This window comes from Giraffa tippelskirchi, chromosome 3 (assembly GCF_054371585.1).
Source record: "Giraffa tippelskirchi isolate mGirTip1 chromosome 3, T2T-mGirTip1v1.2.pri, whole genome shotgun sequence".
Lineage (NCBI taxonomy): Eukaryota > Metazoa > Chordata > Mammalia > Artiodactyla > Giraffidae > Giraffa > Giraffa tippelskirchi.
In genome coordinates, this window is record NC_137277.1 from 144,685,868 (window position 1) to 144,705,305 (window position 19,438).

The following is a 19,438-nucleotide window of genomic DNA, read 5'->3' on the forward strand; positions in this document are numbered from 1 at the left end:
TTTTACCAATTTTTCTGTTGGTTCAATAATAAGTGAAGGTGAAGGGAGAGGACCACCAGTTCTGTGTTCCTTATTTGTGTTCTCTCATTTACTCTTTCCATCAACCCTAGTAAGTATTCTTTTAACTCTGTTTAACTGATAAGAAATTGAGACACCAGAGAAGTTAAGTAACTTAGCTAAACTTATACAGCTTATAAAACAGGAGAGCCTAGACTCAAACTTGTTTTAGTGCCAGAGCCTCAGCATCATCCTTAACACCAACACCACAACAATCCCTGAGTGTATACTGAGCCTTGTATTGTGAGGAAGAGGAAGTAGTAAAATCAGATCCAAAGATCTGACAATGAAAAGTCTAAATAAGAACACTTAATTGAAGTACATTAATCAGTGTTTCAAGATGAGGAGTTAGTTCTTGATAGCTAATATGAAACATATGAGTGCCAAAAAAAACCTAGGAAAAATACTTACCTTATAATGACATATTTTTCTTTTCTTGCTTTCAATAGTTTCCTTTATATATGCTGCTTATGTGTATTGGTGTAAATGGTTAAAAATTTTAATAACTCTATAGTCTCTTTTTTCTTTTTCCTTAAGATTATTGTTTCTTTTTTCAGAAGAGTGTTCCAAATTTTTGAATCCAACAGTTCTCTAAGTGACAGTATGTTGTCATAAATTCATGAATCCAAGTATTTAAAGATAACATTTTACTAATTAATACTTTATACATTTATCTCTAAACATGAAAACATGGCAATATTCAAGTTTTATTTGAATCAACTATTATAGTAATAAAGCCAGAGAGTTTTATTAGAGGTCACACTGAAACTTTCTCATTTCATACATACAGTTTTAATACAAATGAACTTATTAAAAGACTCATCTACTTACTAACAATTTAAGTTCTATGACTTTACTGAACATTTATTACTATATTCTTATGACATCTTTCCTAACAAGCTTGCAGGAACCAGATTAAATGCCCTTGACTCCAGTTACTACCAAAGCAAATACCACTCTGTTAGCTAAAATGCCACATATTGGATAACTCCTGGTAAATTATATCTGACATATGTCACATATGACAGTCAAGACATGTTTTAACTTCTACAAACTCTATAGAGACTTTATTATGAATTTCATAAAGAACACTCTGTCATATTTTACTTTTTTAATGAAATGTAGCTAAAGTTCGACATGGGCTACACCTTGAAGAAGTTTAGGATGAAACCTATGTGTATATAGGTCTCTTGGCTATCATCTAAATTGTATGTATATTAAAGTCCTTGTTGACTTGGAAGCTAAGAACATCTACATCTTTATGTTATGTTTTAAGTAATTTCCTCCAAACTCTTTAAATTCAAACTATACAGTCCCATAGTTAGCAAGGCATGATGGGTATTTTTCCAGTATTTGCATGGTAGATTATGACTTGCTAATAGAATCAGAGTGAAATAAAAAATATCCTACATATTCTACATAATCTGCATTCTTAAGATTACCATTAAAATTCACTTACTAAAGGAATTTACAAAGGCTTTCCTAAAGCAAAGAATCTTCAATCCTGGTAAATTCAAATTATTGCATTAACTCTTTATATTTAAATTTCTGTAAAAATTATTCTATGGAAACTCCCTAAATTTTTAAAAAGAGAAACTTTTTAGTCCTGAGTTCAGTTTCATTTTATAACTCATTACTGGAATGTAATTAAATAAATCAAGTTACAGTGTATAAGAAGCCCATTTTGGTATTATAGAAGAAAACTGTTAAGTACTAAAATAAAATGAATTGTTTGAAAATATGTATGGTTAATTGCATGAAAGTTGATGGTTGGACGTTCACACCATTTTAAGATTTGGAAGGAGTATTTTTTGCTGAATATAAAAGAAATATTCTTAACGTTCATGATGACATTGACCCAGTTAAAAAAGTCTATTAGTTAATAATCCTCAAAGAATAAAGTTTTTTCTTATTAAAATGTCCACATAAAAATCAGCTTCTGGAAGGTAGTTAATTCATAACAAATTTTAAATAAAACATTTTTAGATGTAACTAATATCATAAAATCAGTTTTCTACACTAAGGAGAGTATAGCACATCTTCCTTTTTCCATAATCTATTAAGATCATCTAAAAATGAATCTATCAGTTCTGGGACACAAAGGACACAAAACCCAATTTAAATGTATAACAGTTTTTACACTGTAGCTAAGTGTAGAAACTAGGAAATCAACCTAATCTCAGACAGAAAAAAAAAGGAAAAATAGTGAAAACACTGCTTAACTAGCGAAGTGTGAAAGAGACTAACCAAATTCAACCAAATTATCAAAACCCATCATCGGTAAGTTTGTAGAGGTAGATGTTTTAAATATTCAATATGTGAGGACAGGTAAGTCTGAGCTTGAGTTTTAAACAAGCCATTTTCTAAAGACAGACACATAGCTAGGGCACAGGCATAAAAATGTATTTCTAAACATAGGATTGTTGCTGAGTTTATTTTCAGTTTTCTTTCCGCATAGACATTAGGATATTAAATGTGTTATTTTATTGAGAACTATTCTCACAAACAATTGGATATTGCCTGAATAAAATAATCCTAAGGTTGACTTTATAGGGTAGGAAAAATTTACATCTATTAGTATCTTTTAAAAAATAGTTTGCATAATATGGATATTAATAAAGATTTTAGGAAGTTTCTTTTATGTGTCAAAAGTATGTTATAGAAGTGGATATTGTGTAGCTTTCTTTGCTTTGGTACCAAAATTAAGACATTTTGAAAACTAAGATCTTAAATATGACTAGCAAGAAACACATTGAAAGTATTAAAAATAATCTCAAATTGTTACTGTATACTTTAAAATTGTTATCCTTTAGATTTTTTCTCCAAAACACCAAAGAAAAAAGAGATATGCTTTTTTAGGTAATACTTTTTACATTAATTAAACATTTAATTTATGTACTATCATTGGTTGTTTCAGAACTATATGAGGCTAAGGTTTAGTTTTCTTATCTTTTTTATATCATGACTTATAACAAAAAAGACATGATAATTAACAGCTAAAACATTGATCTCATAGTTATTAAAGCTGCTTTTGCTGTCATGGATATGTTATATTAGCTATAAAATAAGAGGAAAACATCCCAATTTAAATGGAACAGGTTTTTTTGGGGGATACATTAACTTTAACACTACCTGCATTTTTTCTATATTTTATATCTGAAGAGAAAATGAAGTAATGTAATCTTTACAGAATTTAGTGAATGCACTGTAGAAATACATGAAAACATTTTGGTAAAGAGCACATTTGCCTACAATATATTACCTAAGAAAAATACCAGTGTAAATCTGTTTTTGAAGCAAAATGCAATTATTCTTGGACTCTAGAAATTTATTAAAGTTTTAGAAAAAAATGCTTTGGTGTATACTAAATAAGCCTGAATTATAAACATGAGATTAAAATGTATACTGAAAATATCAGACAAGTGGAGTATTAGATTGTTTCATGATTTTTTTGATTAGGGCTCTAATTATAGAACACTGCATAACATACAGCATGCTACTTTCAAAATTAATGTAGGAAAATAAAATATTCTCAATAGATGGATTGGCCTTTGGATGTGTCAGAATATCTTTATATTATTTATTCTATAATTGTGCTATATTACATTTTATTCCTAAACATAAGTATTTTAGCCCAGAAACATTTTGGTGAAATACTCCAAAACTATATGCATCAATGGTAGTTCATTATTCGTTATGAGACAGGGTTAAAAAAAGTTAACTCATTATAACTGGGTTTTCTTTCTAATATTATAAGAAAGTTTTAATATATAATTTAAAAATATGTAATTCTTACTCTTTCCTAATAGAGGTGCAAACCAACTCTGGTTATTTGAGTGGATATGAAATTAAAATAGTGAAAAAAATAAGACTCCTAGCATTGTGCAATCAAATTTAACTAAATGCTATAATAAATTTCCATGTAGTCAGTTTAAATATTTCTTATTTATGTAATAATTTCTATTCTTTATTATTAAAAAGAATATGTTTTTGCAGAAGAAAATTGGGATATATATTAAACAGGCAGCATTTAAAGAGAAGTTGGCATGGCCATTTTTTAACTTCAAAAGTTCTACTTAGTGGTGTTTTTTTAATGATAAACTTTTCTAATCTGTAAAAGCAGACAATCAAGCTTTGTATTTAAAAGGTGAAAAATAATGTTATGTTTAAGTTTTACTTAGTCAAAGTTAATGTTTTGAAAGTCCAGAAATCTCACAAACTAAGACCTGAATGAAAGATACAAAGGAATATTGATAGTGTCACTGTGTTAAGAGAAGAAAAGTGTATTGAATTGTACATGATATATGCAGTGAATGCTTATACTTGCTAAGATGCTATAAGAACCCTTATACTTCTCATATGAATAACAAAAGAGGGCCAGAAGTAGATATGGCGATACCTTTAGGTATATTTAAGAATAGTGTCAACTTTGGCCATAGTAATCGATATAAAATACATGGTCATATGACAAATTTCCAGATACTATATATACAAATTGTCTATATATTAATATCTGGCAAAATTTCTAATGTAAACCTGGAATTTGAAATGTTTTATGAAAAATATTTAATATAAGTAGAATATAAACACACCTAAATATAATGAAAACAATGTGGAAGCTAGAATCTTCTATAGACATTACCTCCCTAATAAGATATTTTTTTTTAATTTATCTTATTGCAACAAATGACTTGTTCCTATGTATGTTCTGTATATATGCCATGCTGTGTCTAAAAAATATAAAACATCTGGAATAAAACTGTAAAATCCAAACACCAAAGATGTTTTTAAGTGGTTGTATATGACATTATCATGTGGATAAGAGCCAGATGATGACCAAACTTTTCAAACTTTATCAAGATACTTGTTCTATATATATAACCTTTGTTCTGTTCGTTACAGATTATAAGTCTGTGTTATTTAAGTGTGTGTGAAGTAATAAAGGAAACCATGATTTTATCCTGTACTTCCAATGTTCTGGCTACTAAGATTTTTTTTACCTCCCTTAAAAAAGCAAAAACATTTAACCTTAGGCACATCAAAATCCCTCATATTTGTTACCAGACCGCACATGGTGCTAGTTGTTTTCTAATATTGGATAAAATAGTTATCCAAGACTCTACTTAACAGAATCAGTGGAAGAAGGTGGAGTAAGAATTGAATCCTCTGCTCTGATATCTTTTCTAGGATGAAAGTGTGGGCTTCGAGAATATCGAGGTTTCAAACCTACAGATGAAGGTTGAGAAAGCTTCTTCTCACAGAATGTAACCTTGGTTCCTATTAAGAGATTTAAAGAAAATTAGGGTTTTATGCACAGTAAGTGGCTCTTATTTTATTATTACCTAAGGGAAAGATTTTAAAAATAATATTAATGGGGCCTGAATTCTGAGGAGAGAAAAGGTGTACTTAAGGAAATTCCCACTAGAGAGAGTAGGCTACTTTATAACCTGCTTAACTGGAAGGCATCTAGGGCTATAAAAAACTGCAAAGGACCTGAAAATAGCCATATCTAGCGGCATTTCTAAATTATTATGTTATACTTCCTTCTTTGTGCCAGCCCTGAACTTTGGTAAAGATTTGTTTAAAAAAAAAAAAAAAGACACTGACATACAAAATTAGAAGGCAGATCCTATGATTTAGAAAGTGACTATCTAGAGAAAACCAGATATTAGTAAACTTTCATATTAATGGAGTAACATCCTACTGTTAAGTAAAATATCCATGAATAGATTGAGTTCCAACAAATGATTTTTATTTGATCCACCGCTGAACATAGGACTGCTGGAGATACTGCTTTGCTCAATACACTTGAAAATATAAAAATTTTAGCTAAGGCATCTCTTAATGACTAAATGCCTACTTCAGAGCATTAGTGTTTAGCCCAATCCTTTTGTCTAAAAAAGCTCTTCTTTGCTTTGCCTTTAGATATTGTTCAGTTGCTAAGCCGTGTCTGACTCTTTGTGGCCCAGTGAACTGCAACACTCCAGGCTTCCCTGTCCTTCACTATCTCCCAGAGTGTGCTCAAACTCATGTCCATTGAGTCAGTGATGCCATCCAAACATCTCATCTTCTATCGCTCCCTTCCCCTGCCCTCAATCCTCTTTCCCAGCATTAGGGTCTTTTCCAGTGAGTCAGGTCTTTGCATCAGGTGGCCAAGGGATTGGAGCTTCAGCTTCAGCACCAGTCCTTCCAATGAATAGTCAGGGTTGATTTCCTTTAAGAATGACTGATTTGATCTTTTTGCTATCTAAGGGACTCAAGAGTCTTCTCCAGCACCACAATTCAAAAGTATCAGTTCTTTGGCACTCAGCCTTTGTGGTCCAACTCTCACATCCATCCATGACTACTGGAAAAACCATAGCTTTGACTATACAGTCCTTTGCCTTTAGATGATTTGAATTGAAATGTGATTCAGGGCTTCCCAGGTGGCGCTAGTGGTAAAGAACCCCCTTGCCAATGCAGGAGACATGAGACATGTTCATCCCTGGGTCAGATCTCTTGGAGGAGGGCATGGCAACCTGCTCCAGTATTCTTGCTTGGAGAAATCCCACGAAAAGAGGAGCCTGATTGGTTGCAGAGTCGGACATGATTTGAAGAGACTTAGCACACATGTACATTGTGATTCAAGAAGAATGGAAGCATCAAGGAGCCTAAGTTTATCTCATAAAACTGAATAAAACATTGGAAGTAGCATGTAGGCTAAATCAATTGCCCAGCTTGAATGTGACCACAGAAATGGTACAGGTGTTCTAGTAGCTCTTCTAAAAGCTAGCTTTTTATCTATAGTTAAGGGAAATGAACTAAAGCTTCTAAGATAAAAAGCCTCATTTCTCTAAAGAGGCATGGTTGATTATTACAATTTCCAGGATTTGGACATACATGCTATTCTATTGACTTAAGATTGAACACATATACTGACAATGAAACAACCTGCCAATGCTAGAATAGTTAACCATCAGGAGTAAGTCATAAAAACAATGGGTATTCTATAGCATATCAGATCTAGATGCTTCTAGGGTTAAAAAATGTTTTCAATTGTGCAGTTACATAGAGAATTTACTCATATCACTTAAGGATACTTTGTGAAGGTATAAAATAGTCTTCTAATCAGAAAAGAAGTATTTATAAAGTATTGTAAAATAAATGAAGATATTAGGTTGGTGCAAAAATAATTGCAGTTTTAGATTTGTTGAACTTTGTCATTTGATATTGGAATATATACTTAAATAAATGTGATTATGTTATATATCATTTTAATGCACATTTCTCGCTTTTTTTTGCTAATGACTTATGACTTGCTGTTTATTTTATATTTATTTTAGAGTAGAGAAAGGATGTTAGACAAAAAGCAAATTAGAGCTATTTTTTGTTCGAGTTCAAAATGGGCTGTAAAGCAGTGGAGACAACTCTCAACATCAACAACACATTTGCCCCTGGAATTGCTAACAAATGTACAGTGCAGTGGTGTTTCAAGAAGTTTTGCAAAGGAGATGAGAGCCTTGAAGATGAGGAGCATAGTGGCCCGCCATCAGAATTTGACAATGACCAACTGAGAGGATCATTCAAGCTGATCCTCTTTAACAACTACATGAGAAGTTGCTGAAGAACTCAGTGTTGACCATTCCACGGTCATTTGGCATTTGAAGCAAACTGGAAAGGTGAAAACTCCATAAGTAGGTGTCTCATGAGCTGACCAAAATAAAAAAAATCATCATTTTGAAGTGTCGTCTTCTCTTACTCTACACGACCAACAATAAATTTCTTAATCAGACTGTAACGTGTGACAAAAAGTGTATTTTATATGGCAACCTGTGATGACCAGCTCAATGGTTGGACTGAGTAGAAGCTCTACAGCACTTCCCCAAACCAAACTTGTACCAAAAAAAGGTCATGGTCACTGTTTGGTGCCAGTATGATCCACTACAGCTTTTTTTTTTTTAATTCTTAATTTTTTTTTAATTGGAGGATAATTACAATGTTGCATTACAGCTTTCTGAATCCTGGCAAAACCATTACATCTGAGATGTATGCTCAACAAATTGATGAGATGCATTGAAAACTACAACACCTGCAGCTGGCACTGGTCAACAGAATGGGCAATTCTTCTCCATGACAATGCCTGACTACATGTTGCACAACCAACGCTTAAAAAGTTGAACAAATTGAGCTATGAAGTTTTGCCTCATCCACTATATTCACCTGACCTCTCACTACTATAGTCACTTGACTTCTTCAAGCATCTCGACAATTTTTTGCAGGCAAAACACTTCCAAAACACTTCTAGCAGGAGGCAGAAAATGCTTTCGAAGTTTGTCGAATCCCGAAGCACAGATTTTTACACTACAGAAACAAGCAAACATTTCTCATTGGCAAAAATGTGTTGATTCTAATGGTTCCTATTTTGATTAATAAAGATGTGTTCGAGTCTAGTTATAATGATTTAAAATTCATGGTCCAAAACTGCAATTACGTTTGTACTAACCTAATAGTTATCAAAATAAGTGTTGTGATTAAATTCATTTCAGTGATATTAAGCTATATTTAATTGTGGGCACTGTTAGAATTTTTGAGCTAAGGACACTTCAGTAGGCAATTATGATAGTGATCCATTTATCTTGGAATAACACATTCTCTTAGTATAAAAATTGGGCTTCCCTGGTAGCTCAGTGGTAAAGGGTTTGCATGCTAATACAGGAGCTGTGGGTTCAGCCTCTGGTCCAGGAAGATCCCCTGGAGAAGGAAATGGCAACTCACTCCAGCAGTCTTGCCTGGAGAATCCCATGGACAGAGGAGCCTGGTGGGCTATAGTCCATGCAATCACAAAGAGTTGGACACGACTTAGCAACTGAAAAACAACAACATCAGTATCAACAGTAGCATGAGTTTGGTACTTGTCATTAGGATATAAAAAACGATAACTAGAAAATTGGAACCTATTATATAGAGCAAAGTAAGTCAGAAAGAAAAACACCAATACAGTATATTAATGCATATATATGGTATTTAGAAAGATGGTAACAATGACCCTACACGCGAGACAGCAAAAGAGACACAGATGTAAACAACAGACTGTTGGACTCTGTGGGAGAAGGCGAGGGTGGGATGATTTGAGAGAATAGCATTGAAACATGTATATTATCATATGTGAAATAGATCGCCAGTCCAGGTTCAATGCATGAGGCAAGGTGCTCAGGGCTGGTGCACTGGGATGACCCTGAGGGATGGAATGGGGAAGGAGGTGGGAGGGAGGTTCAGGATGGGGAACACATGTACACCCATGGCTGATTCATGTGAATGTATGGCAAAAACCACCACAATACTGTAATTAGCCTCCAATTAAAAAAAAAAAAAAAAAACGGTAACTAGAATAGCTCTTATCCCAAACAGCAAACACTATGTGGAGGGTCTATACAAAGACTAGCAATTGCCTTGTTCAGTTGCTAAGTTGTGGCTGACTCTTTGTGACCCCATGAACTGCAGCACTCCATGCTTCCCTATCTCCTGGAGTTTGCTCAAACTCATGTCCATTGAGTTGGTGATGCCATCCAACCATCTCATCTGCTGTTGCTCCCTTCTCCTGCACTCAATCCTCTTTCCCAGCATCAAGGTCTTTTCCAGTGAGTCAGCTCTTTGCATCAGGTGGCCAAAGGACTGGAGCTTCAGCTTCAGCATCAGTCCTTCCAATGAATATTCAGGGTTTATTTCCTTTAGAATTGACTGGAGTTTTCTCCAGCACAATTCAAAAGCATCCATTTTTTGGCATTCAGCGTTCTTTATGGTTCAACTCTCACATTCATACATGACTACTGGAAAATCCATAGCTTTGACTAAACGGACCTTTGTTGGCAAAGTGATGTCTCTGCTTTTTACTATGTTGTCTAGGTTTGTCATAGTTTTTCTTCCAAGGAGCAAGTGTCTTTTAATTTCATGGCTGCAGTCACCATCTGCAGTGATTCTGGAGCCCAAGAAAATAAAATCTGGCACTGTTTCCACTTTTCCCACATCTATTTGCCATGAAGTGATGGGATAAGATGCCATGATGTTAGTGTTTGGAATGTTGAGTTTAAGCCAGCTTTTTCTTTTTTTACATTTTATTTTTCTTAATATATACATTTGATTGAAGTATAGTTGATGTACAGTGTTTAAGGTGCACAGCAAAGTGATTCAGTTATACATACATATTATTTTTGAAATTATTTTTCATTATAGGTTATTACAAGATAGTGACTATAGTTCTCTATGCTATAGAGTAAACCTTTGTTGCTTGTTGCACATCTGTTTTTTAAAATTAGAAATCTAACATTCTATTCATAGTAAGTCAAACAAGTGAAATCAAAATGTCATAAATTTTTTAGTTAGGCAAAAATACGTAAGTTTTCTTATATATTAAAATTATTTATATATATGTATACAAAAGCTTTTCTACTATGCTTGATAAAGGCTTGAGAAAGAACATTAAAAAAACAAAGAGATGGAGAAATTGGAAAATATAAACTAAATGAAATGGGAGCACTGAATATGAAATAGAAAAAGTGAAACAAACTAGATAAAAGTAAAATATCATCATATAGTCCAGTTGTTTTTAAACATGGCTGCTCCTTAGAAAGATACCTGGAGCCCTGGCAAAAGAAAAAGCAATACCCTGGCATTTGTATTTTCCAAAAAATTTCCAAGATAATTCTGATATGCATCTGCATTTTAAAAAGTGGTTACAGGTTTTATTATTACATGGTAGTTTTGGTGATAAAAAGTTCTATTACTTTTCTGTTGAACAATTATGATACAATGGTATTGAGTGAATAATAGTTAACATAATCACAATCGTAAGATATTTTATCAGTTTTCACAATCAATAGACGACAAAAAATTAGATAATTAGTTAATCATGGGAACATGATTAACGTAACAATATAAAATAATTACATAAACAATTTGGGGAGGGTCAAGTAGACTGATGTGGTAAGTGGAAATGCATACAACCACATGTTTTCATCTGTCCAGCCTGTCTGTATCTTTTGGTTAGTGCATTTAATCCATTTACATTTAAGGTAATTATCAATATATATGATCCTATTCAGAAAACGAAGATAATGGCATCCGGTCCCATCACTTCATGGCAAATAGATGGGGAAACAGTGGAAACAGTGGCTGACTTTATTTTTCTGGGCTCCAAAATCACTGCAGATGGTGACTGCAGCCATGAAGTTAAAAGATGCTTACTCCTTGGAAGGAAAGTTATGACCAACCTAGACAGCATATTGAAAAGCAGAGACATTACTTTGTCAACAAAGGTCCATCTAGTCAAGGCTATGGTTTCTCCAGTGGTCATGTACGGATGTGAGAGTTGGACTATAAAGAAAGCTGAGCACCGAAGAATGGATGCGTTTGAACTGTGGTGTTGGAGAAGACTCGTGAGAGTCCCTTGGACTGCAAGGAAATCCAACCAGTCCATCCTAAAGGAAATCACCCCTGAATATTCATTGGAAGGACTGATGTTGAAGCTGAAACTCCAATACTTTGGCCACCTGATACGAAGACCTGACTCATTTGAAAAGACCCTGATGCTGGGGAAGATTGAGGGCAGGAGGAGAAGGGGACGACAGAGGGTGAGATGGTTGGATGGCATCACCGACTCAATGGACATGGGTTTCGGTGGACTCTGGGAGTTGGTGATGGACAGGGAGGCCTGGCGTGCTGTGGTTCATGGGGTCGCAAAGAGTCGGACATGACTGAGAGACTGAACTGAACTGATGATCCTGTTTTCTTAATTGTTTTGGGTTTATTTTCTGTAGGTCTTTTCCTTCTCTTGTGTTTCCTGCCTAGAGAAGTTCCTTTAGCATTTGTTGTAAAGCTGGCTTGGTGGTGGTGAATTCTCACAACTTTTGCTTGCCTGGAAAGCTTTTGATATCTCCACCAAATATGAAAGACAGTCTTGCTGGGTAGAGTATTCTTGGTTATAGGTTCTTTCCTTTCATCACTTTAAATATATAGCTATGCCATTCCCTTCTGGCTTGTAGTTTCTGTTGAGAAATCAGCTATAGCCTGATGAGAGTTCACTTCTGTGTTGTCATTTTTCCCTTGTTGCTTTTAATATTTTACCTTTAATTTTTGTCAGTTTGATTATTATGTGTCTTGATGTGTTCCTCCTTGGGTTTACACTGACTGGGACTCTCTGTGCTTCCTGGACTTGGTTGACTATTTCCTTTCCCATGTTGGGGAAGTTTTCAGCTATTATCTCATCAAATATTTTCTCATTGTCCTTTCTCTCTCTGTTCTCCTTCTGGGACCCTTATAATGCGAATGTTGGTGCGTTTAATGCTGTCCCAGAGGTCTCTTAGGCTGCCTTCATTTCTTTTCATTCTTTTTTCTATATTCTGTGCTGCAGCAGTGATTTCCACCATTCTGTCCTCCAGGTCATTTATCCATTCTTCTGCCTCAGTTATTCTGCTGTTGACTCCTTCTAGTATATTATTCATCTCTGTTTGTTCTTTAGTTCTTGTAGGTCTTCGGTAAACATTTCTTCATCTTCTCCACTCTTTTCCTGAGATCCTAGATCATCTTCACTAACATTATTCTGAATTCTTTTTCTGGAAGGTTGCCTATCTCCACTTCACTTAGTTGTTTTTCTGGGGTTTTGTCTTGTCTCTTCATCTGTGATATTCTGCTTTTTCATTGTGGTTAACTTTCTGTAATGTGGCTTTCGTTTTAGCCACTGTGGAACTGTGCTTATTCTTGCTTCTTCTGTCTGCCCTCTGATGGAGGAGGCTGAGAGGCTTGTGTAAGCTTCCTGATCGGGACTGGTGGTGGGAAAAACTGGGTCTTGCTCTGGTAGGAGGGCCTTGCTCAGTAAAGCTTTAATCTAATTATTTGCTGATGGGTGATTATCTACTATCTCTGGTACTTGATTATCTACTATCTCTGAAATCAGATTGATTATATTATTTGCAGCCAAAGATGGAGAAGCTCTATACAGTCAGCAAAAACAAGACTGGGAGCTGACTGGCTCAGATCATGAACTCCTTATTGCCAAATTCAGACTTCAAATTGAAGAAAGTAGGGAAAACCACTAGACCATTCAGGTATGACCTAAATCAAATTCCTTACAATTATATAGTGGAAGTGAAAAATAGAGTCAAGGGATTAGATCTGATAGAGTGCCTGAAGAACTATGGATGGGGGTTCATGACACTGTACAGGAGGTAGGGATCAAGACCATCCCCAAGAAAAAGAAATGCAAAATGGCAAAATGGTTGTCGGAGGAGGCCTTACAAAGAGCTCTGAAAAAGAGAAGTGAAAGGCAAAGGAAAAAAGAAAAGATATATCCATTTGAATGCAGAGTTCCAAAGAATAGCAAGGAGATATAAGAAAGCTTTCCTCAGTGATCAATGCAAAGAAATAGAGGAAAACAATAGAATGGGAAAGATTAGAAATCTCTTCAAGAAAATTAGAGATACCAAGGGAACATTTCATGCAAAGTTGGGCTCAATAAAGGAGAGAAATGGTATGGACCTAATGGAAGCAGAAGATATTAAGAAGAGGTGGCAAGAACACAGAGAAGAACTGTACAAAAAAAGATCTTCAAGACCCAGATAATCACGATGGTGTAATCACTCATCTAGACACAGACATCCTGGAATGTGAAGTCAAGTGGGCCTTATGAACAAAGCTAGTAGAGGTGATGGAATTCCAGTTGAGCTATTTCAAATCCTAAAAGATGATGCTGTGAAAGTGCTGCACTCAATATGCCAGCAAATCTGGAAAACTCAGCAGTGGCCACAGGACTGGAAAAGTTCAGTTTTCATTCCAATCCCAAAGAAAGGCGATGCCAAAGAACACTCAAACTACCACACAGTTGCACTCATCTCACACGCTAGCAAAGAAATGCTCAAAATTCTCCAAACCAGGCTTCAACAGTATGTGAACTGTGCACTTCCAGATGTTCAAGCTGGATTTAGAAAAGGCAGAAGAACTAGAAATCAAATTGCCAACATCTGTTGGATCATCGAAAAAACAAGAGTGTTCCAGAAAAACATCTATTTCTGCTTTATTGACTACGCCAAAGCCTTTGACTGTGTGGATCACAACAAACTATGGAAAATCCTGAAACAGATGGGAATACCAGACCACCTGACCTGCCTCCTGAGAAACCTGTACGCAGGCCAGGAATCAACAGTTAGAACTGGACATAGAACAACAGACTGGTTCCAAATAGGAAAAGGAATATGTCAAGGCTGTATATTGTCACCCTGATTATTTACTTAAATGCAGAATACATCATGAGAAACGCTGGGCTGGATAAAGCACAAGCTGGAATCAAGATTTCCGGGAGAAATAACAATAACCTCAGATATGCAGGTGACACACCCTTATGGCAGAAAGTGAAGAAGAACTAAAGAGCCTCTTGATGAAAGTGAAAGAGGAAAGTGAAAAAGTTGGCTTAAAACTCAACATTCAGAAAACTAAGATCATGGCATGTGGTCCCATCACTTCATGGCAAACAGATGGGGAAACTGTGGAAACAGTGTCAGACTTTACTTTTTTGGGCTCCAAAATCACTGCAGATGGTGACTGAAGCCATGAAATTAAGATGCTTGCTCCTTGAAAGAAAAATTATGACCAACCTAGACAGCATATTAAAAAGCAGAGACATTACTTTGCCAACAAAGGTCTGTCTAGTCAAAGCTATGGTTTTTCCAGTAATCATGAATAGATGTGACAGTTGGACTATAAAGAAAGCTAAGCACCGAAGAATTGATGCTTTTGAACTATGGTGTTGGAGAAGACTCTTGAGAGTCCCTTGGACTGCATGGAAATCCAACCAGTCCATCCTAAAGGAAATCAGTCCTGAATACTCCTTGGAAGGACTGATGTTGAAGCTGAAGCTCCAATACTTTGGCCACCTGATACGAACAGCTGACTCATTTGAAAAGACCTTGATGCTGGGTAAGATTGAAGGTGGGAGGAGAAAGGGACGACAGAGGATGAGATGGTTGGATGGCATCACCGACTCAACGAACATTAGTTTGAGTATACTCCAGGAGTTAGTGATGGACAGGGCAGCCTGGCATGCTGCAGCCCATGGGGTCGCAGAGTCAGACACGACTGAGCAACTGAACTGAAATGAAATGGTAGTTGTTTGGCTTGAGGCGACCCAGCCCTCGGATCTCATGTTAGTGGCAACATAAAAGAGGGCTTATGAGAAGGGAGCCCTTCCTTGACTACTGCTGCCAATGCCCCTATTGCTGAGGTGAGCCCCTGCTGACCCAGTTCTCCACAGGAGACCCTCCAACACTTGTAGGTAGTTTGGGTTCAGTCTCCTGTGGGGTCACTGCTCCTTTCCTCTGGGTCTTGGTGTATGCAAGATTTTGTTTGTGCACTCCAAGACTGGAGTCCTTCTTTTCCCCAGTCCTGTGGAAGTCCTATAATCAAATCCCATTGGCCTTCAAGGTCAGATTCCCTGGGGATTCGCAGTCCCTTTGTCAGATCTCCAGGCTGGGAAGCCTGACATGGGGTTCAGAACCTTCAAACAGTGTGAGAACTTCTTTGCTATTACTGTTCTCCAGTTTGTGGGTCACCCACCCAGCAGGTATGGGATTTGATTATATTGTGGTTGCACCCCTCCTACCTTCTTGTTGTGGCTTCTTCTATGTCTTTGGACATGGGGTATCTTTTTTTTGGTGGATTCCAGCATCCTCCTGTTGAACCAGCTGTCCAACAGCTAGTTGCAATTTTGGTGCTCTCACAGAAGGAGATGAGCGCACATCCTTCTACTCTACCATCTTGAACCAGAAGCCTCTAAGCAAGCTTTTTCACTCTCTTCTTTCAGCCTCATCAAGAAGCTCTAATCAAGAGGCTCTTTAGCTCTTCAATTTCTGCCATTAGAGTGGTATCATCTGCATGTCTGAAGATGTTGTTATTTCTCTCAGTGATCTTGATTCCAGCTAGTGATTCACTCAGCCCGGCATTTCACATGTACTCTGAATATAAGTTAAATAAGCAAGGTAACAATAGTACAGCCTTAATGCACTCCCTTCCCAAGTTTGAACCCGGCCAATTCTAACTCTTCCATGTCCAATTCTAACTGTTAATTGTTGACCTGCATACATGTTTCTCCAGGCAGGTAAGGTGGTTTGGTATACCCATCTCTTTAAGAATTTCCCACAGTTTGTTGTGAACCACACAAAGGCTTTATTTAGCATAATCAGTGAGGCAGAAGTAGATGTTTTCCTGAAATTCCCTTGCTTTCTCCATGATCCAACAAATGTTGGCAATTTGGTCTCTGGTTCCTCTGCCTTTTCTAAATACAGCTTGTACACCTGGAAATTCTCAGTTCACATACTGCTGCTGAAGCCTAGCTTGAAGGATTTTGAGCCTTACTAGCATGCAAAATGAGCGCCAACTGTATGGCCATTTGAACATTCTTTGGCATTGCCCTTCTTTGGGGCTAGAATGAAAACTGACCTTTTCCAGTACTGTGGTCACTGCTGAGTCTTTCAAATTTGTTGGCATATTGAGTGCAGTACTTTAACAGAATCATCCTTTAGGATTTGAAGTGTCTCAGCTGGAATTTCAACACCTCCACTAGCTTTGTTTGTAGTGATGCTTCCTATGGCCCACTTGACTTCACACTCCAAGATGTCTGGCTCTAGGTGAGTAACCACACCTTTGTGGTCATCCAGGTCATGAAGACCTTTTTTGAACAGTTCTTCTGTGTATTCTTGCCACCTCTTCTTAATATCTTCTGCTTCTGTTAGGTCCTTAACATTTCAGTCCTTTATTTTGCCCATTCTTGCATGAAATGTTCCCTTGGTATCTCTAATTTTCTTGAAGAGATCTCTAGTCTTTCCCATTCTATTGTTTTCCTCTATTTCTTTGCAGCGTTCACTTCATAAGGCTTTCTTATCTCTCCTTGCTATTCTTTGGAACTCTGCATTTAGATTGGTATATATTTCCCTTTCTCCTTTGCTTCTCTTCTTTTCTCAGCTATTTGTAAGCCCTCCTCAGCCAACCATTTTGCCTTGAATTTCTTTCTCCTTGGTATGGTTTTGGTCACCATCTCCTGTACAATGTTATGAACCTGTGTCCACAGTTCTTCAGGCACTCTGTGAGATCTAATCCTTTAAATCTATTTGTCACTCCCACTTAGAGTCATAAGGGATTTGGTTTAGATCATACCTGATGGCCTAGTGGTTTTCCCTACTTTCTTCAATTTAAGCCTGAATTTTGCAATAAAGAGCTGATGATTTGAGCCAGTCAGCTCCAGGTCTTTTCTTTGCTGACTGTACAGAGCTTCTCCATCTTCGGCTGCAAAGAATATAATCAATCTGATTTCAGTATTGACTATTTGGTGATGTCCATGTATAGAGTCATCCTTTGTGTTGTTGGAAAGGGTGTTTGCTATGACCTGTGCATTCTCTTGACAAAACTCTGTTAGCCTTTGCCCTGCTTCATTTTGTACTCCAAGGCCAAACTTGCCTGTTACTTTAGGTATCTCTTGACTCCTTAGTTTGCATTCCAATCCCCTGTAATGAAAAGGATATCTCTCTTTTTGTTTTTATGCTGTTAATTCTAGGTCTTGGAGGTCTTCATATATGAACTGTTTCAGCTTCTTTGGTGTTAGTGGTTGTGGAATAGACTTGGATTAATGTGATGCTGAATGGTTTGCCTTGAAAGTGAACTGAGATCATTTTGTCGTTTTTAAGATTGCATCCCTGTACTGCATTTTGTACTCTTTTGTTCACTATGAGGGCTACTCCATTTCTTTTAAGGGATTCTTGCCCACAGTAGTAATCTAATGGTCATCTGAATTAAATTCGGCTATTCCCATCCATTTTAGTTCAGTGATTCCTAAACTGTTGATGTTCACTTTTACCATCTCTGGTTTGACTATGTCCAACTTACCTTGATTCACACACCTAACATTCCAGGTTCCTATGCAATACTGTTCTATACAGCATTGGACTTTACCTTCACCACCAGACACATCTACAGCTGGGCGTCATTTCCACTTTGGTCCAGCCTCTTCATTCTTTCTGGAGCTCTCTCTCCATTCTTCCCCAGTAGCATACTGGACACTTACCAACCTGGGGGCTTATCTTCCAGTGTCATATATTTTTGTCTTTTCATACTGTTCAGGGAGTTCTCAAGGCAAGAATACTGAAATGGTTTGCCATTCACTACTCCAGTGGACCATGTTTCATCAGAACTCTCCGCCATGACCTGTCCACCTTGGATGGCTATGCATTGCAGTTGTTAGCAAGAATGGAAAGGAAGAAGAAAAGCAATCATTCGTTTTGTTGGTAGCCTTTATGTTTTCAAATACATGTGGAAATGTGTCATGTTCCCAAAATATAGAGTAGATGGCACTGCCTATAAGTATCTTTTGCTACCCCAGGGATAAAGTTTTTCTGGGATAATTTAAAAGGCCCTTCTCTCACCTTGAGTTCCTTATACTTCCCAGAGTGCTGAAATTAAAAAATAAATTTTAATTGGAGGATAATTACAATATTGTGATGATTTTTGCCATACATCTACATGAATCAGCCATGGGTGCACATGTGTTGCCCACCATCCTGAACCCCCCTCCCACCTTCCTCCCCATCCCATCCCTGTGTTGTCCCAGAGCACCTGCTTTGAGTGCCCTGCTTCATGCATCGAACTTGCACTGGTCATCTATTTTGCGTATGGTAAGGCAGAGGAACCAGAGATCAAATTGCCAACATCCGCTGGATCATCGAAAAGGCAAGAGAGGTCCAGAAAAACATCTATTTCTGCTGTATTGACTATGCCAAAGCCTTTGACTGTGTGGATCACAACAAACTGTGGAAAATTCTGAAAGAGATGGGAATACCAGACCATCTGTCTCTTGAGAAACCTGTATGCAGGTCAGGAAGCAACAGTTAGAACTGGGCATGGAACAACAGACTGGTTCCAAATAGGAAAAGGAGTACATCAAGGCTGTATATTGTCACCCTGCTTATTTAACCTCTATGCAGAGTATATCATGAGAAACGCTGGGCTGGAAGAAACACAAGCTGGAATCAAGATTGCCAGGAGAAATATCAATAACCTCAGATATGCAGATGACACCACCCTTATGGCAGAAAGTGAAGAACTAAAGAGCCTCTTGATGAAGGTGAAAGAGGAGAGTGAAAAAGTTGGCTTAAAGCTCAACGTTCAGAAAACTAAGATCATGGCATCTGGTCTCATCACTTCATGGGAAATAGATGGGGAAACAGTAGAAACAGTGTCAGACTTTATTTTTTTGGGCTCCAAAATCACTGCTGATGGTGATTGCAGCCATGAAATTAAAAGACGCTTACTCCTTGGAAGGAAGGTCATGGCTAACCTAGATAGCATATTTAAAAGCAGAGACATGACT

General features: G+C 36.8%; 1 long non-coding RNA gene across 2 annotated transcripts in view; it reads left to right on the top strand.

Annotated features, from left to right (window-relative positions):
* Positions 1–19,438, top strand: part of LOC145542561 (uncharacterized) — a 28,268-nt gene that overhangs the window by 4,261 nt on the left and 4,569 nt on the right. The window contains exons 4-5 of one of the 2 annotated variants that reach the window (XR_014079941.1): positions 5,245–5,373; positions 7,380–8,503. This is a non-coding gene — a long non-coding RNA (uncharacterized LOC145542561). Of the gene's footprint in view, positions 1–5,244; positions 5,374–7,379; positions 8,504–19,438 lie in introns of those variants that run through there. The other variant, XR_014079940.1, reaches the window with a different exon arrangement.